This window comes from Cyanistes caeruleus, chromosome 8, assembly GCF_971803275.1.
Source record: "Cyanistes caeruleus chromosome 8, bCyaCae1.hap1.1, whole genome shotgun sequence".
Taxonomy (NCBI): Eukaryota; Metazoa; Chordata; class Aves; order Passeriformes; family Paridae; genus Cyanistes; species Cyanistes caeruleus.
Window position 1 is genome coordinate 36,505 of NC_141708.1, and position 24,446 is coordinate 60,950.

The 24,446-nt window shown below is 50.9% G+C and overlaps 2 long non-coding RNA genes across 2 annotated transcripts; both read right to left on the reverse strand.

Annotated features, from left to right (window-relative positions):
* Nucleotides 1-15,584: 15,584 nt before the first annotated feature.
* On the reverse strand, nucleotides 15,585-19,163 carry LOC147651790 (uncharacterized). The gene is made up of 2 exons (XR_015289938.1): nucleotides 17,903-19,163; nucleotides 15,585-17,685 (listed from the first exon to the last, which is right to left on the reverse strand). It is a non-coding gene; the product is annotated as an uncharacterized LOC147651790 (long non-coding RNA).
* Nucleotides 19,164-21,310: 2,147 nt separating this feature from the next.
* On the reverse strand, nucleotides 21,311-21,603 carry LOC147651791 (uncharacterized). Its single transcript, XR_015289939.1, has 2 exons — nucleotides 21,525-21,603; nucleotides 21,311-21,421 (listed from the first exon to the last, which is right to left on the reverse strand). It is a non-coding gene; the product is annotated as an uncharacterized LOC147651791 (long non-coding RNA).
* Between the last annotated feature and the right edge of the window lie 2,843 nt (nucleotides 21,604-24,446).

The window sequence follows — 24,446 nt, forward strand, 5'->3', positions numbered from 1 at the left end:
ACGCAGGCAAAACCCTGGCACTGCCTGCATCTCAGCTCCCATGTTACGGTCCAATTATTTTGCCCCTACCCATCTTGTTCTATTTCCAATCACAGGACCCAGCCCCAACATCCATATCCCAGGCCTACAGTGATTCCAGCACACAGATCCTACAGTGGCTATGACATTGTCAGTCCCTATCCCAGCCCACAGTGATTTCAGCTCTTGCCCTGGAGAGCCCTTTCCCAGCCCCAGTGATTTCAGCTCTTGGCCCACAAGCTTTATTTCACAGCATGCTCTCTTCTTCCAGCTCCAGATGCGTGTTTCTTCAATGCTGCTGGCTGAAACTTCTCCAGGTACAAGGCGCAGGATCTTCCTCCTGTCTCCAGCTCGGCAACATTTCAGCTCCCACCCTAGGGCCTAGAAGCCCACCCCACAGTCAATGTCCCCGCCCCACTGTGAATTCAGCACCAGCGCTACAGTGGCTATCAAAGACGCAGGCAAAACCCTGGCATTGCCTGCATCTCAGCTCCCATGTTACGGTCCAATTATTTTGCCCCTACCCATCTTGTTCTATTTCCAATCACAGGACCCAGCCCCAACATCCATATCCCAGGCCTACAGTGATTCCAGCACACAGATCCTACAGTGGCTATGACATTGTCAGTCCCTATCACAGCCCACAGTGATTTCAGCTCTTGCCCTGGAGAGCCCTTTCCCAGCCCCAGTGATTTCAGCTCTTGGCCCACAAGCTTTATTTCACTGCATGCTCTCTTCTTCCAGCTCCAGATGCGTGTTTCTTCAATGCTGCTGGCTGAAACTTCTCCAGGTATAAGGCGCAGGATCTTCCTCCTGTCTCTAGCTTGGCAACATTTCAGCTCCCACCCTAGGGCCTAGAAGCCCACCCCACAGTCAATGTCCCCGCCCCACTGTGAATTCAGCACCAGCGCCACAGTGCCTATCAAAGACGCAGGCAAAATCCCTAACCCGTTTCAGCTCCCCTGTTACGGTCCCATTATTTTGCCCCTACCCATCTTGTTCTATTTCCAATCACAGGACCCAGCCCCAACATCCATATCACAGGCCTACAGTGATTCCAGCAGACAGATCCTACAGTGGCTATGACCTTGTCAGTCCCTATCCCAGCCCACAGTGATTTCAGCTCTTGCCCTGGAGAGCCCTTTCCCAGCCCCAGTGATTTCAGCTTTTGGCCCACAAGCTTTATTTCACAGCATGCTCTCTTCTTCCAGCTCCATATGCGTGTTTCTTCTATGCTGCGGGCTGAAACTTCTCCAGGTACAAGGCGCAGGATCTTCCCCCTGTCTCCAGCTCGGCAACATTTCAGCTCCCACCCTAGGGCCTAGAAGCCCACCCCACAGTCAATGTCCCAGCCCCACAGTGATTTCAGCCGCAGCGCTACAGTGCCTATCAAAGACACAGGCAAAACCCTGGCACTGCCAGTATTTCAGCTCCCATGTTATGGTCCCATTATTTTGCCCCTACCCATCTTGTTCTATTTCCAATCACAGGACCCAGCACCAACTACTGTATCACAGGCCTACAGTGATTCCAGCACACAGATCCTACAGTGACAATCCCATTATCGGTCCCTAAACCAGCTCCAGCCCTGGAGTGCCCTTTCCCAGCCCCAGTGATTTCAGCTCTTGGCCCACAAGCTTTATTTCACTCCAAGCTCTCTTCTTGCTGCACCAGATGATTGCTTCTCCAACGCTGCTGCCTGCAACTTCCCCAGGTTCAAGGAGCAGGATGTTCCTCCTGTCTCCAGCTCTGCAACATTTCAGCTCCCACCCTAGTGCTTATAAGCCGTCCCCACAGTCAATGTCCCCGCCCCACTGTGAATTCAGCACCAGCGCTACAGTGGCTATCAAAGACGCAGGCAAAATCCCTAAGCCGTTTCAGGTCCCCTGTTACGGTCCCATTATTTTGCCCCGACCCATCTTGTTCTATTTTCAGTCACAGGACCCAGCCCCAACATCCATATCCCAGGCCTACAGTGATTCCAGCACACAGATCCTACAGTGGCTATGTCATTGTCAGTCCCTATCCCAGCCCCAGTGATTTCAGCTCTTGGCTCACAAGCTTTATTTCACAGCATGCTCTCTTCTTCCAGCTCCAGATGCGTGTTTCTTCAATGCTGCTGGCAGACACTTCTCCAGGTACAAGGCGCAGGATCTTCCTCCTGTCTCCAGCTCGGCAAGATTCCAGCTCCCACCCTAGGGCCTAGAAGCCCACCCAAAAGTCAATGTCCCAGCCCCACAGTGAATTCAGCACCAGCGCTACAGTGCCTATCAAAGACGCAGGCAAAACCCTGGCACTGCCTGCATTTCAGCTCCCATGTTATGGTCCAATTATTTTGCCGCTACCCATCTTGTTCTATATCCAATCACAGGATCCAGCCCCAACATCCGTATCACAGGCCTACAGTGATTCCAGCACACAGATCCTACAGTGGCAATCCCATTAGCAGTCCCTATCCCAGCCCCACAGTGAATTCAGCACCAGCCCCACAGTGGCTATCAAAGACGCAGACAAAATCCCTAACCCGAACCCATTTCAGCTCCCGTGTTACAGTCCCATTATTTTGCCTCTACCCATCTTGTTCTATTTCCAGTCCCAGGACCCAGCCCCAACATCCATATCACAGGCCTACAGTGATTCCAGCACACAGATCCTACAGTGGCTATGACATTATCAGTCCCTATCCCAGCCCACAGTGATTTCAGCTCTAGCCCTGGAGAGCTCTTCCCAGCCCCAGTGATTTCAGCTCTTGGCCCACAAGCTTTATTTCACTGCATGCTCTCTTCTTCCAGCTCCAGATGCGTGTTTCTTCAATGCTGCTGGCTGAAACTTCTCCAGGTACAAGGCACAGGATCTTCCTCCTGTCTCCAGCTCGGCAACATTTCAGCTCCCACCCTAGGGCCTAGAAGCCCACCCCACAGTCAATGTCCCCGCCCCACTGTGAATTCAGCACCAGCGCTACAGTGGCTATCAAAGACGCAGGCAAAATCCCTAACACGAACCCATTTCAGCTCCCCTGCTACGGTCCCATTATTTTGCCCCTACCCATCTTGTTCTATTTCCAGTCCCAGGACCCAGCCCCAACATCCTTATCACAGGCCTACAGTGATTCCAGCACACAGATCCTACAGTGGCTATGTCACTGTCAGTCCCTATCCCAGCCCCACAGTGATTTCAGCTCTTGGCCCACAAGCTTTATTTCACTGCAAGCTCTTCTTCCGGCTCCAGATGCGTGTTTCTTCAGTGCTGCTGGCTGAAACTTCTCCAGGTACAAGGCACAGGATCTTCCTCCTGTCTCCAGCTCGGCAACATTTCAGCTCCCACCCTAGGGCCTAGAAGCCCACCCCACAGTCAATGTCCCCGCCCCACTGTGAATTCAGCACCAGAGCTACAGTGGCTATCAAAGACGCAGGCAAAATCCCTAAGCCGTTTCAGCTCCCCTGCCACGGTTCCATTATTTTGCCCCTACCCATCTTGTTCTATTTTCAGTCACAGGACCCAGCCCCAACATCCATATCGCAGGCCTACAGTGATTCCAGCACACAGATCCTACAGTGGCTATGTCATTGTCACTCCCTATCCCAGCCCCACAGTGATTTCAGCTCTTGGCCCACAAGCTTTATTTCACTGCAAGCTCTTCTTCCGGCTCCAGATGCGTGTTTCTTCAGTGCTGCTGGCTGAAACTTCTCCAGGTACAAGGCGCAGGATCTTCCTCCTGTCTCCAGCTCGGCAACATTTCAGCTCCCACCCTAGGGCCTAGAAGCCCACCCCACAGTCAATGTCCCCGCCCCACTGTGAATTCAGCACCAGCGCTACAGTGCCTATCAAAGACGCAGGCAAAACCCTGGCACTGCCTGCATCTCAGCTCCCATGTTACGGTCCAATTATTTTGCCCCTACCCATCTTGTTCTATTTCCAATCACAGGACCCAGCACCAACACCCGTATCACAGGCCTACAGTGATTCCAGCACACAGGTCCTACAGTGGCAATCCCATTAGCAGTTTCTATCCCAGCCCCACAGTTAATTCAGCACCAGCCCCACAGTGGCTATCAAAGACGCAGGCAAAATCCCTAACCCCAACCCATTTCAGCTCCCCTGCTACAGTCCCATTATTTTGCCCCTACCCATCTTGTTCTATTTCCAGTCCCAGGACCCAGCCCCAACATCCATATCACAGGCCTACAGTGATTCCAGCACACAGATCCTACAGTGGCTATGACATTGTCAGTCCCTATCCCAGCCCACAGTGATTTCAGCTCTTGCCCTGGAGAGCCCTTTCCCAGCCCCAGTGATTTCAGCTCTTTGCCCACAAGCTTTATTTCACTGCATGCTCTCTTCTTCCAGCTCCAGATGCGTGTTTCTTCAATGCTGCTGGCTGAAACTTCTCCAGGTACAAGGCGCAGGATCTTCCTCCTGTCTCCAGCTCGGCAACATTTCAGCTCCCACCCTAGGGCCTAGAAGCCCACCCCACAGTCAATGTCCCCGCCCCACAGTGAATTCAGCACCAGCGCTACAGTGGCTATCAAAGACGCAGGCAAAATCCCTAACCCGAACCCATTTCAGCTCCCCTGCTACAGTCCCATTATTTTGCCCCTACCCATCTTGTTCTATTTCCAGTCCCAGGACCCAGCCCCAACATCCATATCACAGGCCTACAGTGATTCCAGCACACAGATCCTACAGTGGCTATGACATTGTCAGTCCCTATCCCAGCCCACAGTGATTTCAGCTCTTGCCCTGGAGAGCCCTTTCCCAGCCCCAGTGATTTCAGCTCTTGGCCCACAAGCTTTATTTCACTGCAAGCTCTCTTCTTCCAGCTCCAGATGCGTGTTTCTTCAATGCTGCTGGCTGAAACTTCTCCAGGTACAAGGCGCAGGATCTTCCTCCTGTCTCCAGCTCGGCAACATTTCAGCTCCCACCCTAGGGCCTAGAAGCCCACCCCACAGTCAATGTCCCCGCCCCACAGTGAATTCAGCACCAGCGCTACAGTGGCTATCAAAGACGCAGGCAAAATCCCTAACCCGAACCCATTTCAGCTCCCCTGCTATGGTCCCATTATTTTGCCCCTACCCATCCTGTTCTATTTCCAATCACAGGACCCAGCCCCAACATCCATATCCCAGGCCTACAGTGATTCCAGCACACAGATCCTACAGTGGCTATGTCATTGTCAGTCCCTATCCCAGCCCACAGTGATTTCAGCTCTTGGCCCACAAGCTTTATTTCACTGCAAGCTCTTCTTCCGGCTCCAGATGCGTGTTTCTTCAGTGCTGCTGGCTGAAACTTCTCCAGGTACAAGGCACAGGATCTTCCTCCTGTCTCCAGCTCGGCAACATTTCAGCTCCCACCCTAGGGCCTAGAAGCCCACCCCACAGTCAATGTCCCCGCCCCACAGTGAATTCAGCACCAGAGCTACAGTGGCTATCAAAGACGCAGGCAAAATCCCTAAGCCGTTTCAGCTCCCCTGCTACGGTCCCATTATTTTGCCCCTACCCATCTTGTTCTATTTTCAGTCACAGGACCCAGCCCCAACATCCATATCGCAGGCCTACAGTGATTCCAGCACACAGATCCTACAGTGGCTATGTCATTGTCAGTCCCTATCCCAGCCCCACAGTGATTTCAGCTCTTGGCCCACAAGCTTTATTTCACTGCAAGCTCTTCTTCCGGCTCCAGATGTGTGTTTCTTCAGTGCTGCGGGCTGAAACTTCTCCAGGTACAAGGCGCAGGATCTTCCTCCTGTCTCCAGCTCGGCAACATTCCAGCTCCCACCCTAGGGCCTAGAAGCCCACCCAAAAGTCAATGTCCCCGCCCCACTGTGAATTCAGCACCAGCGCTACAGTGGCTATCAAAGACGCAGGCAAAACCCTGGCACTGCCTGCATCTCAGCTCCCATGTTACGGTCCAATTATTTTGCCCCTACCCATCTTGTTCTATTTCCAATCACAGGACCCAGCACCAACACCCGTATCACAGGCCTACAGTGATTCCAGCACACAGGTCCTACAGTGGCAATCCCATTAGCAGTTTCTATCCCAGCCCCACAGTTAATTCAGCACCAGCCCCACAGTGGCTATCAAAGACGCAGGCAAAATCCCTAACCCCAACCCATTTCAGCTCCCCTGCTACAGTCCCATTATTTTGCCCCTACCCATCTTGTTCTATTTCCAGTCCCAGGACCCAGCCCCAACATCCATATCACAGGCCTACAGTGATTCCAGCACACAGATCCTACAGTGGCTATGACATTGTCAGTCCCTATCCCAGCCCACAGTGATTTCAGCTCTTGCCCTGGAGAGCCCTTTCCCAGCCCCAGTGATTTCAGCTCTTTGCCCACAAGCTTTATTTCACAGCATGCTCTCTTCTTCCAGCTCCAGATGCGTGTTTCTTCAATGCTGCTGGCTGAAACTTCTCCAGGTACAAGGCGCAGGATCTTCCTCCTGTCTCCAGCTCGGCAACATTTCAGCTCCCACCCTAGGGCCTAGAAGCCCACCCCACAGTCAATGTCCCCGCCCCACTGTGAATTCAGCACCAGCGCTACAGTGGCTATCAAAGACGCAGGCAAAATCCCTAACCCGAACCCATTTCAGCTCCCCTGCTATGGTCCCATTATTTTGCCCCTACCCATCTTGTTCTATTTCCAGTCCCAGGACCCAGCCCCAACATCCTTATCACAGGCCTACAGTGATTCCAGCACACAGATCCTACAGTGGCTATGACATTGTCAGTCCCTATCCCAGCCCCACAGTGATTTCAGATCTTGGCCCACAAGCTTTATTTCACTGCAAGCTCTTCTTCCGGCTCCAGATGCGTGTTTCTTCAGTGCTGCTGGCTGAAACTTCTCCAGGTACAAGGCACAGGATCTTCCTCCTGTCTCCAGCTCGGCAACATTTCAGCTCCCACCCTAGGGCCTAGAAGCCCACCCCACAGTCAATGTCCCCGCCCCACAGTGAATTCAGCACCAGTCCTACAGTGGCTATCAAAGACGCAGGCAAAATCCCTAAGCCGTTTCAGCTCCCCTGCTACGGTCCCATTATTTTGCCCCTACCCATCTTGTTCTATTTTCAGTCACAGGACCCAGCCCCAACATCCATATCGCAGGCCTACAGTGATTCCAGCACACAGATCCTACAGTGGCTATGTCATTGTCAGTCCCTATCCCAGCCCCACAGTGATTTCAGCTCTTGGCCCACAAGCTTTATTTCACTGCAAGCTCTTCTTCCGGCTCCAGATGCGTGTTTCTTCAGTGCTGCTGGCTGAAACTTCTCCAGGTACAAGGCGCAGGATCTTCCTCCTGTCTCCAGCTCGGCAACATTTCAGCTCCCACCCTAGGGCCTAGAAGCCCACCCAAAAGTCAATGTCCCAGCCCCACTGTGAATTCAGCACCAGCGCTACAGTGGCTATCAAAGACGCAGGCAAAATCCCTAAGCCGTTTCAGCTCCCCTGCTACGGTCCCATTATTTTGCCCCTACCCATCTTGTTCTATTTTCAGTCACAGGACCCAGCCCCAACATCCATATCGCAGGCCTACAGTGATTCCAGCACACAGATCCTACAGTGGCTATGTCACTATCAGTCCCTATCCCAGCCCCACAGTGATTTCAGCTCTAGCCCTGGAGAGCCCTTCCCCGCCCCAGTGATTTCAGCTCTTGGCCCACAAGCTTTATTTCACAGCATGCTCTCTTCTTCCAGCTCCAGATGCGTGTTTCTTCAATGCTTCGGGCTGAAACTTCTCCAGGTACAAGGCGCAGGATCTTCCTCCTGTCTCCAGCTCGGCAACATTTCAGCTCCCACCCTAGGGCCTAGAAGCCCACCCAAAAGTCAATGTCCCAGCCCCACTGTGAATTCAGCACCAGCGCTACAGTGCCTATCAAAGACGCAGGCAAAATCCCTAACCCGAACCCATTTCAGCTCCCGTGTTACAGTCCCATTATTTTGCCCCTACCCATCCTGTTCTATTTCCAATCACAGGACCCAGCCCCAACATCCATATCCCAGGCCTACAGTGATTCCAGCATACAGATCCTACAGTGGCTATGTCATTGTCACTCCCTATCCCAGCCCCACAGTGATTTCAGCTCTTGGCCCACAAGCTTTATTTCACTGCAAGCTCTTCTTCCGGCTCCAGATGCGTGTTTCTTCAGTGCTGCTGGCTGAAACTTCTCCAGGTACAAGGCGCAGGATCTTCCTCCTGTCTCCAGCTCGGCAACATTTCAGCTCCCACCCTAGGGCCTAGAAGCCCACCCCACAGTCAATGTCCCCGCCCCACAGTGAATTCAGCACCAGTCCTACAGTGGCTATCAAAGACGCAGGCAAAATCCCTAAGCCGTTTCAGCTCCCCTGCTACGGTCCCATTATTTTGCCCCTACCCATCTTGTTCTATTTTCAGTCACAGGACCCAGCCCCAACATCCATATCGCAGGCCTACAGTGATTCCAGCACACAGATCCTACAGTGGCTATGTCACTATCAGTCCCTATCCCAGCCCCACAGTGATTTCAGCTCTAGCCCTGGAGAGCCCTTCCCCGCCCCAGTGATTTCAGCTCTTGGCCCACAAGCTTTATTTCACAGCATGCTCTCTTCTTCCAGCTCCAGATGCGTGTTTCTTCAATGCTTCGGGCTGAAACTTCTCCAGGTAAAAGGCGCAGGATCTTCCTCCTGTCTCCAGCTCGGCAACATTTCAGCTCCCACCCTAGGGCCTAGAAGCCCACCAAAAAGTCAATGTCCCCGCCCCACTGTGAATTCAGCACCAGCGCTACAGTGCCTATCAAAGACGCAGGCAAAATCCCTAACCCGAACCCATTTCAGCTCCCGTGTTACAGTCCCATTATTTTGCCCCTACCCATCCTGTTCTATTTCCAATCACAGGACCCAGCCCCAACATCCATATCCCAGGCCTACAGTGATTCCAGCACACAGATCCTACAGTGGCTATGTCATTGTCACTCCCTATCCCAGCCCCACAGTGATTTCAGCTCTTGGCCCACAAGCTTTATTTCACTGCAAGCTCTTCTTCCGGCTCCAGATGCGTGTTTCTTCAGTGCTGCTGGCTGAAACTTCTCCAGGTACAAGGCACAGGATCTTCCTCCTGTCTCCAGCTCGGCAACATTTCAGCTCCCACCCTAGGGCCTAGAAGCCCACCCCACAGTCAATGTCCCCGCCCCACAGTGAATTCAGCACCAGAGCTACAGTGGCTATCAAAGACGCAGGCAAAATCCCTAAGCCGTTTCAGCTCCCCTGCTACGGTCCCATTATTTTGCCCCTACCCATCTTGTTCTATTTTCAGTCACAGGACCCAGCCCCAACATCCATATCGCAGGCCTACAGTGATTCCAGCACACAGATCCTACAGTGGCTATGTCATTGTCAGTCCCTATCCCAGCCCCACAGTGATTTCAGCTCTTGGCCCACCAGCTTTATTTCACTGCAAGCTCTTCTTCCGGCTCCAGATGTGTGTTTCTTCAGTGCTGCGGGCTGAAAATTCTCCAGGTACAAGGCGCAGGATCTTCCTCCTGTCTCCAGCTCGGCAACATTTCAGCTCCCACCCTAGGGCCTAGAAGCCCACCCCACAGTCAATGTCCCCGCCCCACTGTGAATTCAGCACCAGCGCTACAGTGCCTATCAAAGACGCAGGCAAAACCCTGGCACTGCCTGCATCTCAGCTCCCATGTTACGGTCCAATTATTTTGCCCCTACCCATCTTGTTCTATTTCCAGTCACAGGACCCAGCACCAACACCCGTATCACAGGCCTACAGTGATTCCAGCACACAGGTCCTACAGTGGCAATCCCATTAGCAGTTTCTATCCCAGCCCCACAGTTAATTCAGCACCAGCCCCACAGTGGCTATCAAAGACGCAGGCAAAATCCCTAACCCCAACCCATTTCAGCTCCCCTGCTACGGTCCCATTATTTTGCCCCTACCCATCTTGTTCTATTTCCAGTCCCAGGACCCAGCCCCAACATCCTTATCACAGGCCTACAGTGATTCCAGGACACAGATCCTACAGTGGCTATGTCACTGTCAGTCCCTAACCCAGCCCCACAGTGATTTCAGCTCTTGGCCCACAAGCTTTATTTCACTGCAAGCTCTTCTTCCGGCTCCAGATGCGTGTTTCTTCAGTGCTGCTGGCTGAAACTTCTCCAGGTACAAGGCACAGGATCTTCCTCCTGTCTCCAGCTCAGCAACATTTCAGCTCCCACCCTAGGGCCTAGAAGCCCACCCAAAAGTCAATGTCCCAGCCCCACTGTGAATTCAGCACCAGCGCTACAGTGGCTATCAAAGACGCAGGCAAAATCCCTAAGCCGTTTCAGCTCCCCTGCTACGGTCCCATTATTTTGCCCCTACCCATCTTGTTCTATTTTCAGTCACAGGACCCAGCCCCAACATCCATATCGCAGGCCTACAGTGATTCCAGCACACAGATCCTACAGTGGCTATGTCACTATCAGTCCCTATCCCAGCCCCACAGTGATTTCAGCTCTAGCCCTGGAGAGCCCTTCCCCACCCCAGTGATTTCAGCTCTTGGCCCACAAGCTTTATTTCACAGCATGCTCTCTTCTTCCAGCTCCAGATGCGTGTTTCTTCAATGCTTCGGGCTGAAACTTCTCCAGGTACAAGGCGCAGGATCTTCCTCCTGTCTCCAGCTCGGCAACATTTCAGCTCCCACCCTAGGGCCTAGAAGCCCACCCAAAAGTCAATGTCCCCGCCCCACTGTGAATTCAGCACCAGCGCTACAGTGGCTATCAAAGACGCAGGCAAAATCCCTAACCCGAACCCATTTCAGCTCCCGTGTTACAGTCCCATTATTTTGCCCCTACCCATCTTGTTCTATTTCCAATCACAGGACCCAGCCCCAACATCCATATCCCAGGCCTACAGTGATTCCAGCACACAGATCCTACAGTGGCTATGTCATTGTCAGTCCCTATCCCAGCCCACAGTGATTTCAGCTCTTGGCCCACAAGCTTTATTTCACTGCAAGCTCTTCTTCCGGCTCCAGATGCGTGTTTCTTCAGTGCTGCTGGCTGAAACTTCTCCAGGTACAAGGCGCAGGATCTTCCTCATGTCTCCAGCTCGGCAACATTTCAGCTCCCACCCTAGGGCCTAGAAGCCCACCCTACAGTCAATGTCCCCGCCCCACTGTGAATTCAGCACCAGCGCTACAGTGGCTATCAAAGACGCAGGCAAAACCCTGGCACTGCCTGCATCTCAGCTCCCATGTTACGGTCCAATTATTTTGCCCCTACCCATCTTGTTCTATTTCCAGTCACAGGACCCAGCACCAACACCCGTATCACAGACCTACAGTGATTCCAGCACACAGGTCCTACAGTGGCAATCCCATTAGCAGTTTCTATCCCAGCCCCACAGTGGCTATCAAAGACGCAGACAAAATCCCTAACCCCAACCCATTTCAGCTCCCGTGTTACAGTCCCATTATTTTGCCCCTACCCATCTTGTTCTATTTCCAATCACAGGACGCAGCCCCAACATCCATATCACAGGCCTACAGTGATTCCAGCACACAGATCCTACAGTGGCTATGTCACTATCAGTCCCTATCCCAGCCCCACAGTGATTTCAGCTCTAGCCCTGGAGAGCCCTTCCCTGCCCCAGTGATTTCAGCTCTTGGCCCACAAGCTTTATTTCACTGCATGCTCTCTTCTTCCAGCTCCAGATGCGTGTTTCTTCAATGCTGCTGGCTGAAACTTCTCCAGGTACAAGGCGCAGGATCTTCCTCCTGTCTCCAGCTTGGCAACATTTCAGCTCCCACCCTAGGGCCTAGAAGCCCACCCAAAATCAATGTCCCAGCCCCACAGTGAATTCAGCACCAGCGCTACAGTGGCTATCAAAGACGCAGGGAAAACCCTGGCACTGCCTGCATTTCAGCTCCCTTGTTACAGTCCCATTATTTTGCCCCTACCCATCTTGTTCTATTTCCAGTCCCAGGACCCAGCCCCAACATCCATATCACAGGCCTACAGTGATTCCAGCACACAGATCCTACAGTGGCTATGACATTGTCAGTCCCTATCCCAGCCCACAGTGATTTCAGCTCTTGCCCTGGAGAGCCCTTCCCAGCCCCAGTGATTTCAGCTCTTGGCCCACAAGCTTTATTTCACTGCATGCTCTCTTCTTCCAGCTCCACATCTGCTTCTTTTTCCCCACCTCTCTGCTAGGTGAAGCTGCTCCAGGTTGAGACAAAGGGTCTTTGTTCTTGGTTCCAGCTCTGAGGTTGCACCTCTAGGCTGAGAGATGCCACTCCAACCCCATAGTAATCTTTACTGTATTTACAGCCTGCCCCGTTGTGTACCATTCTATGCTTGCTTCCCACATGTACAGTCACTTTGGCCTCAGAACAGTGTTTGCAGCAGTCCCCATCCCAGCCCCAGTGATTTCAGCTTCAGTCCCACAAGCTTTATTTGACTGCCAGCTCTTGTGCTGCACTTCTGCCTCCTCATCTTCCCAGCATTGCCACATCATGCTGCTTTCTGGCTCTCCAGGCAGGATTTCTGTTTTAGCTCTAGCTCTGTGGTTTGAGCTTAGCTCTTGAACCCACATTCCAACCCCAACCTGACCATCCTTACTGGAGGAACAGCTCTTCAAGGCCCTATCCCAGCCCTTACACTGATTTCAGCTCCAGCCACGCAGTTCGCATCCCAGCTCCATATTCCTTATCCCAGCCCCACAACAGTTTTACTCTAAACCCTACCATGTTTCTGTCTGCTCCAGCTCTGCTTCCGGAGTTCCTGCTCTTCAGCTTCCCACTACTGGTGGCTGAAAGCTGCTCCTGCTTCTCACTGCAACCCAGGGCTGTTGATAAGGCCACAAGTCAGTTATTATTGTCACTTCAATGTCTCTAGATATTGTCCTACCCACCCTAATGGGAGCCCAACTTTGGGGACACTTGAAGCCTCTAGCCCAACAGGTACCTTCCCCCTCCCCCTGGGTCTCAGCCCAGCACTTGCCCAAAGGCCCCCCCTCACCCCCCCCCCCGGCATTACCAGGGGCTGGGAATAGCCACTGGGCCCCTGCTCCCCCATCCCAAAAGCTGCCCTTGGGCTGGTTCTCAGGCCCTGGAGCCCTCCCAGCCCCCAGACCCTCAGACTCTCCTTGGTACCAGCAGACAGGGGCTGCTAATCCCCCAGGCACCTCCTGCAGGCCCTGAGCTGCAGCTCCATCCCCTTCCCCCATGGCATTTATCCAGCTCCAGCCTCAGTATTTCCATTGCCCCACATTGGTTTAGGCATGATTCCAGTGCCAAGGTCTTTATTCCACACCCTGGGGCTTTATGTCTCCACTGGTCCCACAACGGGTGTTTCAGCCCCAGCCCCACAATCTCTACTGAATTAACATCAGCTATCCAGCAAAAAAGCCCCTAAAGTAATTTATTCTAATAATTAATTAATAGTTAATTAACGTTTAATTAATAATAAGAAATAATAATGAACTAATAAATAATTACTCAATAATTAATAATTAACAGATATTTACTTAATATTTAATTAATAATCAATAAATAATAAATATTAGCTAACGAATAAATAATAAATGTTTAATTAATTATTGATAGATAATATTTAATATTTAATAGTATTAAATAATACTTAGTAAATAATAAACTTATAAATAATGAATATTTAATTAAATAATGATTAACAAATAGTATTTAATAATAGTAGATAATATTTAATCATTATTTATTAATAGTTAAACTAATACATATAAAGATAACAATATATCTTGTTAAAAGTAATTATAATTAATAATAATTTTTTTATTTTAATAGAACGAGCAAAGCTAAGCAATGTAACAAAGAAAACCGTTATTATTTTAAATAAAGTCAAACTAAAATATTAAAAACCAAAAAATCCCAGCTTTATTTCCGATATTTTAAACATTATCTTCAATCCAGAAACTACAAAACAGCTCCTCTCTGTTCCGTAGAAGCAGCAGCTCGTCTCCCTGTGCCACTCCAGACCCCGCACCCGCCTCCGGCCGCCCGAAAAGCCCAGGACGTGGCAAAAAGAATTGGCCACGACCGGCCCCCAGATGCTGGCCGCGGCAGACGCGGGCATGGCGCCCGACCTCACCGGCGCAGAGCTTCCGTCCTGGCGCACCGGCGCTCCCTGGATCGTGCCCGCGCAGCTCCCGCTCCCGCCGCCGCCGCCGCACCGCCGCCGCGCCGCCGCCGCCGCCGCCGCCGCCGCGCCGCCGCCGCCGCACCGCCGCCGCCTCTCTACCGCTTGCCGCCGCGCCGCCGAACTAACGCCCACACCTCTCCAGCTCACGCTATTTATAGCCCACGGCCGGCCAGCCCAGCCAATCACAGCCCGAGGCAGCACCGGGCCCGCCAATCCCAGCCCGCCCGTTCCCGCCGCGCTCGCCTCCGCGACCCCCCGCTGTCCCCTCAGGCTCCGCTCCCGCGATCCCCCCCGCTCCCCCCCCTTCTCCCCCTTTCTTTGGGCGAAATTACGGCCGGGACCTGAACGGGGAGCCCCCGCCCACCCTTCCCGGGACCCAGCAGCACCTCTCGGGGCTGCGACAGCTCGGCTCCGCCGGCTCCCAAAGCGACAGCGGCCGGAGCGGCACACCAGCAAAACGGGGGAGCGGGACCGGGCCGCGACTGAGCGGGCTGAGCTTGGCGGGACCGCGCCTGGATTCAAAGGGTGGCTGTGATTGGCCAGCGCATAGCAAGGCGGGCCGGGATTGGCGGAAGCTTTGAGGCTGCGGCCCATGGGAGCGCGAGGTGCTCAGTTGGGCGGAGCCAGGGGTGCTCGCAGGGTCCGCGATCGCCCTGGGCCCCGCTCGCCAGACTCCCGTCCCCTTCTCCGGCCCTCGCTATTGCCCAGGTCCCGCCTAAAAGGCCCCCGCAGAGCCTCTATCGGAGCGCCCCAGCGGCACTCGGGGCAGGGGGCGGGGAGGGGCGTAGCCGCCAGCTCGCCCGGGTGTGGTGCCAGCTCGCAAAGCTGAGATGGCAGCGCGGAGCAGGGAGCGGCGGTGGGGAGGGCGTGCACAGCTCGCTGCAGGCTCTGAGCGCCTCTTCCCTCGCAGCGGTTCCTCTTCTGCGAGGACTTGGACTGCCCGATTAGGTGCTGGCCGAGGTAAACACCTTAGCAAAATACCTAAGTGCCCGCCCCTCGCCTGCTGCGGGTCTGCTGGTCACCGTCCTTCTCCCCGCAGTCCGTCTGTGAAGCTGAAACTGATCTGCCGCCCGCCACTGCTGTTATTCTTAGCCGCTGGCCTGCACGGCCGCTGCTCCTTTTAGCGCCGTGTCCCTTCTCCCGGCCGTGTCACTTTACACACTTAACGCTATTTCACCCCTCCCTGCTATTTACAGGCACCGCCCCGCTCACTCCCTCCCCAGGCTCGGCAGCCGCGGAACTGCCGTAGCTCCCGCTGCCGCCTCCCCCCCGTCACCCAGCGGAGCGGGGCAGGGCCCCGCTCGGGGCACAGCGGCAGTACCGTTCTGTGCCCACAAGAGCTCAACATAACATAACTGACTCAAAGGCAGCTCACACAAGAAGGGAAAGAGGAAAGACTAAAACATCTGCGGAGCTCAAAAGCAGAAACTTTGTATCCGTGTGCACTAACATCCATGATTTTTTACATTTCCATTTTTTCTTTACATTTGACTTCATCCCCAACAGTTGTCTAAGAAATAATGTTATTAAATCTTTGTTTCTCTTGGTACACCGTGAGAACTTGGTGTTGCTCTGTATGTGTGGCTTTGGCCACGCTTGTGGACATGTAAAGTCAGTACTTGGAGTCTTCTGGACACATAATGGGCAAAGTGTGTCGGAGGGCCCCAGTGGATAAATTGCTGTTCTGTACATCTGTAGTGGTGCTGAGTTTTGCTTTGGTTAAGGAGACCTTAACCACGTTCACTGTGGGGAAAGCTGATGGACTCCTGACTGCAGGGCTGGGGTGATGGTGCTGCCTTCTGCATGCCTTTCCTTTGTGGACACAAACCAGTGGAAGAGCAAGGCCCTGAAGAAACCAGGATCCTCCTGAGAGGGCCACTCCGTTTCAGCAGCAGTGCTGAACACACTCCCCCTCCTCTCCCAGTCCTGGCCAGCGATACAGCATGCAGGGGGAGCTGCCTGGGGAAAATGGAATCTTGGCCCTGCTCCACCAGGTACCAACCTCTTCTTCTGCTAGACAATGTGCCTTCACACAAAAGACGAGTCCCCAAAGGATAGGCCTTGCAGGCTCTTGCCTTGGAGTGGGAGCAGCTCCACCCTGCTTTTTTTCTGCTGACTGTGTGAGTGTGCTGCCTCTCCCTGATGAATTAATCTTGATCTGTGGTGTCATAAAATACGCTCTTCTGGTTTTATTATATTCATCTAAGGTTGTATTTCTTCTTAACTTTAGATTTCTCGTAAATGTGAGATGAAAGCGGAAATATCTGCTCTGTGTTTTCAAGATGCAGATGGTCCCTGTACAGCTCAGTTTGGGTGTGTGGTTTGCCTCATCTTCTCACAAAAAGATGTTGAAAGGGCAGGAATAGTGAATGAGTTATAAGAAGCAAACTACTCCCTGCTGTGAGAGTAAATTAAAAACTTGCAGTATCTTTGTCTAAATTGCAAACTAACCAGCGGATCTTGTACTTTGGAGACTTGAATTAAGGGCTTTATTCCTCCTGTTATTTAAAATCTGATGATGATTCTGATTTCTCTGCTTTTTCATGTCTGTGAGGGACCAATAAGGCTACAGAGTCACAGACTGAGAAGTAGCTGTAATGATTTAAATGACCTAAACCTAAGGAGAGAGTACTGAAGTGTTCAAAAGAGAACCCAAACCTTTCCAGCTGATGAGCTCTGAGGAAATATTAGCTGATCGTTCCATTGTGGCTCATTTATTTAAATCAGATCCTGGTGTCTTCTGTAGTGTGGCCAGCACTTGTCAGCAGCCATTTAGTGTGATATATTGGTGGCAAACTTCTTGTCAGGATGTTGGTTGACAGCAGCAGTAAAAACTGTTGCACACAGCAAAGAGATTTAAAAATGCTCAAGTGTTTTTTGTAATGCTTGTCAGGTACCTTTCTGTGGCTGTGTCACACCTAATGGGCTGTAAAGATGTCACTATAAATCAGTGCTGAAAATGGGACTGGGTACTAAATGCAGGGGTATAAGGAAGGGCAGAGAGAAGAGATCCTTGGAAGGCATTTTGGAAAACTGCTGTGAGGCCAGGAGGCCTTCGGTTCATCCCCAGTGATGCCACGGTTGGGTTAGTCCTGCCCAGCAGCGACAATCCAAGTGTTACATGGACGGTTTTTCTCCCAGCTTCTCTGCCCCAGGAGGCCCACTCCCAACAGGAGGAGATGAAAAGAAGCCTGGACTTCTTTTTGAAAAGGAAATTTTAGGAGGCTCTGTGCCAGCTAAATCCCTGGCTCAGCTGAGGGTTCACGGGGCAGCCTGACTTGGATCAGAACCAGCCAAAACCGAGTCCTCATGCCTAAATATGTCTGCTTCCTGTAGTTTTTCCCTGCCTTGCTCTTTCTGCTGCACATTTCCTCGCTGTTGTTCATTTTCCAGGGACAAGAATTAGTTCCTTCAGCCAGGCAGACTTGGCCTCTGGCAGCATCCAGTACATCCACACCAGTGAGGAGGAAAAGCACACGGATGCCTTCATCTTTTCTGATGAAAAGGTCTGATGTCCTGAAAATTGAAAAAGAAAAAAGAAAAGAAAAAAGAAAAAGATGAAAAGTGTCTGATGGGACAAACGAGGTCAGTCCCAGCCTGACTTTTGCCTGAGTGGGCAGATGTGGCTGTTCCTCCGTCACCTGCTGTGGGATTTCCCACATCCCTCAGGTCAGGAAGGCAGCAAGGCCTGTGCAGGGAACAGGAACAGGGAACACCTGCCCAGTGGGCTCACCAAGAGCTGAGTGCCTGGTTTTCAGCTGCTTGCCAACTGTTCCTGGAGCTCAGCTTTGATTCAGTGCACTGACAGCATACTGACGACATCCAGCCCCTGGAGAAATGCCTTTTTCCTGTTTTCTGAAAGAGAAGAAGTCTAGCTGCACATAGAGGGAGAGGGGAAAAACTGAGTGAGAGAGGGAGGGAAAGTGGATGTCCATAAATATCACAGAAAGAGGGAGAATTAATGAGTGGGGAGAGATAAAGAAGTGATCTGGGCTTAGCAGCTCAGACAAGGCTGAAATGAAGAGACCCAAACTGGGGATCGCTGTGCTCTTGCGGTGAAGTCACACTCTTGGAAGGCTGAATTCGGCAAGGGAAGCTTTTCTTCCTGTCCCAGGTGAGCCAGACATTTGACATCACCATAAACCCCGTGGATGACTCCTTGCCCATCGTGCAAATCTTTGGGATGACAGTTCAGGAAGGGGTGAGAAAAACCATCATGGAGTTTGAGCTCAAAGCGACAGATGCTGACACAGAGGTAAGGCAGGACCACCCCCAGCCTCCTTGCTCCCCTCTTGTGCTGCACACCTGGGCTTGTGTTTAAAGACTTAACGCTGAATTTACGCTCAGCATGGATGGAAATGGCACTTCCTCTTCTTCCTGGGTCTGGCCAGAGGCTGAGCTGTCTAACATTGGCTCTATCTCACTGCTGTTTCCCCTGCAGCAAGAGATCTGGCTGCCTGAGCCAAAATCCTGCCCCAAAGGTTTTTGCCCTGGCAGAAGTAGCAAGGGACACACTGCCCGGAATGGCTGCAGGACTGGGGGCTGCTCTTGTGTTCGTGGAGCAGGCACAGGGGTGGGTGGGAGCTGTCTCAGACCAGCTGAAGCAGGAATTCGGTGGGATGTGCCTTGTTTTATAGGGAGACACCTACAAAACAAAATCCCTTGGGAGAGGGACAAGGACAGGGCGGGGCTCAGGGGGAACCAGGAATGTTCTGTGCTAACCCTTGTGTTGGGAACACCAACGCAGGGGAGCTACCTGGCCAGAATCCCTGTCCGGGCCTCCTGAGCTGGAAGGGCAGCGTCCTGAGGTTGTGTCCCCAGCTTTGCCCCTCCATGTCCGGGCACAGGTGGAGTCCCTGATGTTCGGGGCGGTGCAGCCGCCCCGGCACGGGCTGATGTAGCGCAGCGGCCGCGGGCAGCGTCCTCTGCAGGCCACCACCTTCACCACGGATGACATCTACCAGAAGCGCGGCAGCAGCGCGCTCAGGGACCGCTTCACCCTCACCGTCTCCGACGGCACCAGCCCCCTCTTCGTGGTGCAGGAGGGAGGGAAGAAGGTCGGGGAGGAGAAGGGATGGGAGGGGGCCTTGGGAGCTCACAGGAAGCTGCCTCCTCTCGGGGCAGGGGGGACTGAGATGCTGACTGAATGTTCTCAGTCACATCTTTGCTTCTTCCCCTCCCTGCAAACTCTGCCCTTGGTGCCAGCAGAGCCGAAGGGAGCTGAGCTGGTGACGTGGTGGCTGAGGCTCTGACTCGCACAGTAAGCCCCGTGTCTCTGAACTGTTGTCAGGTGTGGCCCACATCATGTTTAAGGTGGAGATCATGTCCAACGAAGACCGGGAGTGGCACGAGTCCTTTTCTCTGGTGCTGGGCCCAGATGATCCTGTGGAAGCAGGACCTAGGGACCTGCTGAGTCAAGGCTGAAGTGAACCTTTAAGAAATGAGGAACAGGTTGAGTATGGAATTATCAGAGCGCAGCACAACTCGCTGCCTGTTGGGGAGGGTGAAACAGGGAAACCTTATGAATGTGATTGTTTGGCAGAACATTCTGAAAAAAGAAGGCTAGAATTGAATAGAAATGAAAGCCTGCTTTGAGTCATAAGATACAGAGTACTGGTTACTATATGACCAGAGAACAATAGCCTAGCCAGCTAAAGGAAAATCCCTGCTGATAAAACAATGCCCTTCTGCTGACAGAAAGCCCAAAGGCCAAGAAGCAAGGAAAGAACTTGTAAAGCTTGTACAGCCTCAAATGCAACACTGTATGTAAAGTCTTTAGTGGGTGTATCTCATAGTGATTGGATACTGGGAATTAGAATATTCACTGTAGAAAAAGATACATTGGATTGTGACAAGAACTTTGCTCTCTTAGCTTTTCACTTTTAAACCTCTCTCTCTTACCTCTTAACCTCTCTCGTACCTCTCGGCTCTTCTCTCTTACCCCTTTACTCCTCTCTCAGCTCCCCTCTCCCCCTCTCTTACCTCTTCCACTCTTTCCCTCTCTTACTCTTACCCTCTTGGTTTTTCCCCTCTTACCCCTCTCTTGTCTCCCCCATCTCCTAAGCCTCCCTGGTTTCCCCCGCTCTCCCTCTGTTGCTCTTACTCCCTCCCTCCCCTTTTCCAACCTCTCCTCCCCTGCTCTCCCCGCTCTCTCCCCTCCCCTGGACCACGTGGATGCCGAGGCTGGTGGTGGACACAGGTCTCCCCTTTCTTTACCCTTATAATAAATTGCTTATACCTGAACAGCTTGACCCTGGAGAAGTCTCTCACCGCAAGCGAGCATTTTACACAGCAATATCTAAGCAATGATTTCTAAACATTTATCCAAGCTTAAACAGCTTATTCCTAATTATCACCACCTTTATAACCAGCGCTCACCTGCCCCTGCAATACACAGGCACAGGGAGGGCACTGCAGTTATTTACACAACAGAACAAGTAACATACCAAATTAAACACCCAGCACTATACCTCACTTTTGGAAACAAAACCTGGGCACACACTTTAGTGTGCAAAACCCCTGTAAGAATAAAACCTGCTCTAAATATCTTAGGCATCAAGCCACAGACACGCCTATGAGATTCAGTGCAGCAGTGACAAAAAAAGGAATTATTTCCTTAACTTGTGAATAATCACCTCTAAGATTCTGTGATGCAGTTGCCACTGCACACAGCCACAAGCGGCCTTTTTATTAACAGCCAAAAGAACAAAGGCAATCCCAATTTCTCCCTTTTTGTCTGCAAAGAAACAGAGAAGGGAGAGATGCTTCTCAGAGGAGCATGGTAAAAAGACACATGGTGTAGAATATGGAACAGCTGATGGTTCAGCATCTCTTCCACTGCAAGATCTAGAGGATATCTGATGATACCTTGGAGGCAGGAGTCACAAAAGCTGCCGGAGAGGGAATAGAAAGGAGCTCAACGCTATCTGCTCTTACGTTTTAGCACTGTGACCTTTACCTTAACTTACAGTTAAGTGTTTCTGACAGTGTAAATGCCTTTTGTTTTGATTTTAACAGAGTACAAGAATTCAGTGATGAAGTAACAGTGGCATACAGCCTTTAATTTCCCCTGGTCCTCTCACCCAGCAATGAGGTCTCACAACAACAATACAACAATAAATAGTTATAGAAGGTAACTCACTGTGCTGAAGAGTTCTTCAGAAGGATGGGAGCCACAATTGAGGCAGATCCTTGGACAGACAAGCCAGAGGTGTTTAGGCCTCGTGTTTCCTCGTTACCCCAGAACCAGCCCCTAAAGGGGAACACAAAGTTCACAGGCTTGTATTTGGAATTAACACCATATAAAGAACAAAACATCCTAAAAAAGCTACATATCATACAAATAAACCAGCTACCTTCTTTATGCCGCTTTTCTGTGCAGCCACAACTTCACAGAAGTAGATCTTGTTCTATCAATACAATGTTTTATTATTGATGGGCTTGTTGAAATCAGAGTGAACTCCAAGCACCCAGATATTCACAGCAGGCAAACATCTCTCTGAATACAACTGAAAAGGCCAGAAAGGCTGCTCCATGTTACCTCTGATAGCCACGTTTGTCTCTAGAGTACATCAGATGATCAATGCACGGCCTTGAATCTATTTTTTTCCCCCTGGGTTCCTCCTTTCCATCCTTCTGCGTAGCCTTGTAGCAGATAAATCTGTTCAATAAAGGGCCCAGCTGACTGTGAGCAGAAGGCAAAGCAGAGGATTTGTCAGCATGAAAACCCACACTGCAAAGATGAACGAGCATCAGGGGCAGTTAAAAATCTGCTAGAAATTAGTGCTAATGTCACACTACCCTCTCTTCCCTGTTTTCCATATCTAAAAGGAAAGGAAGTTGTGTGTGAGCCAGAAAAGCTAAAAGGGTAGGGCAATGTGCTCACCTGCCATCCCACACAGCTTGGTGTGACTTAATGCACCAAACACAAGGGAATCGTTGCCAGCTGGGCAATAGACACCACGAAGCACACAGGTTTTCCGTGCTGTCAGCAGCTGCAAGGGGAGGATTGCCTCCGAGAAACATACCAAAACAATGAAAATTAAAATAAAACAAATTAACATCTATTTCCACCACACATGTTTAAATTTATATACTATATTCATTTATATATGACAAGCAATATATAAAGTATCAAAATATATTATTTTAACATGTATACGTATGTTATTATATATTAAATATATTATATACATTTTAATGATATATATTTATTATATATATAATACATATATTAAATCAATATATATAATATATATATTAAATATAAATCAGTTTGTATATATTGGCATTACTTATATATCTTTACTTTTCTGGTTGCACATACGTCTATATCTTTATATATTTAATATACATTTCTATGTTTTTATTTTTGTAGTATTTATTTAAAAGCCCCGAAGCTAACCTAATAAAAACCAAACAGTCCCTTTATATTAAACGGTATTTAAAAATATTTTAATATATAATTTTTATCATATTTATATACCTTGTTGATATACATAACACATAACATATCCTAAAATATATCATATTACCATCTATACGTACAGAAATCATATTATAGATTATAAATCAATATATATGTACATATTTCTATTACTTATTTGTACTTATTTTTACACGTACATATATATATGTCTATATACATTTCTCTATACCTTTATATATTCATTCTTTAAAGATTTTATTTATTTTTATTTTTCTTATTTATTTAAAAGCCCTGCCTCTAACTAAATAAAAACCAAGCAGTCCCTTTATCTTCAATAGTTTTTAATATCTATTTTGATCATCTTTATACTTACAGGTATATACTCGGTTGATAACCTGCCCCCGCCCCGCCCGCCGCTCTCACCGTTCCGGCACATAGAGCAGCCACCTCCTTGGGCTGCTTCGGTCCCAGGGCCAGGGAGCGACCGTTTGGTCCCGATGCCATTGGGGTTTCCGCCATTTCCCCGGGCCGTGGGGGAGAGAACAGAGCGAGAGGAGCGGTGGCAAGGTACAGGTCGTCGCGAGTGCCATAAGCCCCAGAACACGGCCGCGGCAAGGACCCCGGCAGAGAGAGGCGTCTTCACCGTTGCCTGTCGGCACCCGACCAACTCGCGCCCGGCCCTGGAGCCGTCGAGCGCACAGCCCGTGTCTGCACGGCCGGAAAAGCTGCAGAAAATTGCGCCAGAGTGGCGTTGGCGCCGGGATGTTTGTCAGGCAGTCAAAAGCACGCACCCACCGCCCGGGGTCCTTCCATTTTCCCGCCTTTTTGGCCGCCATCCTTGGAAGGTCAAGCCAGCCACGACCAGGCAGCCATCTTGTGCATGGTGTGACGTCACTTCCACCCTTCCTTGCCGCCATCTTTGTTGTGGCTGAAGCCACTTCCGGCCGAGCAGCCATCTTTGTTATGGCACAATTAAGGCCCCCGCTGCTCTCAGCACGTCTGTCTTACTTACTTGCCTGAACGAAAAACCTGCCGACGCTGACCGACTCCAAGCACTCTGCCTGATTTTCCGCCACCTTTCCCGGGGCGAGGACGATGGCGGCGGGGCTCAGCGGCTCCATAGCTGGGTGGCGGCCGCACCTGCGGCGGCAGGCATTAGAGTCAACGCCTCTGCTTGGGTCCTCCCGGCTGGCTCCTGCGGGGGGTTGGTCATGACGCGGCTCCGCTCGGTTCGGCTCTTTCCGGCCCACTTCGGCTCGTCTTGGCCCCGCCCGCTTCAGCTCAGCCCCGCCTGGCCCCGCTCAGCCAGGCACCACCCAGCTCGGAGCACAGCTGCAGTACCGCTCTGTGCCCACAAGGCGGCAGCACTGCCGCAGAGCTCAGCCCAGGGTGGGCTGGGGGCGCCCCTGCACCTGCAGAGAAGAGAGGCAAGAAACCACATGTGCAACCCCCTTCCAAAAACTCTTCTCCAAGGAACGCCCCAAAAAACCCCCCCATCGAAACTTAGCAAGCCCTGCCTCTAACCAAATAAAAAACAAAATACCCCTTCATTTAAATGTATTTAATATTTATTTCTATCATATTGATCTATATTTATACACATAGATATAATGCATAATCAATATAAAAATATATTAACGTCTATCCATATATTTTTCATATTGAATATTAATCTAATTGTCTAGTTTTAGATTACTTGTATTTATTTGTTTTTATTTCAATTTATATATATATATCTCCCTATATTTATTTCTTTATTATAGAGGTGTATATTTTCATTTCTATATTAATCATTTAAAAGCCATGCCTCTAAGCCTCTAACCAAATAAAAACCAATTAAACCCTTGTT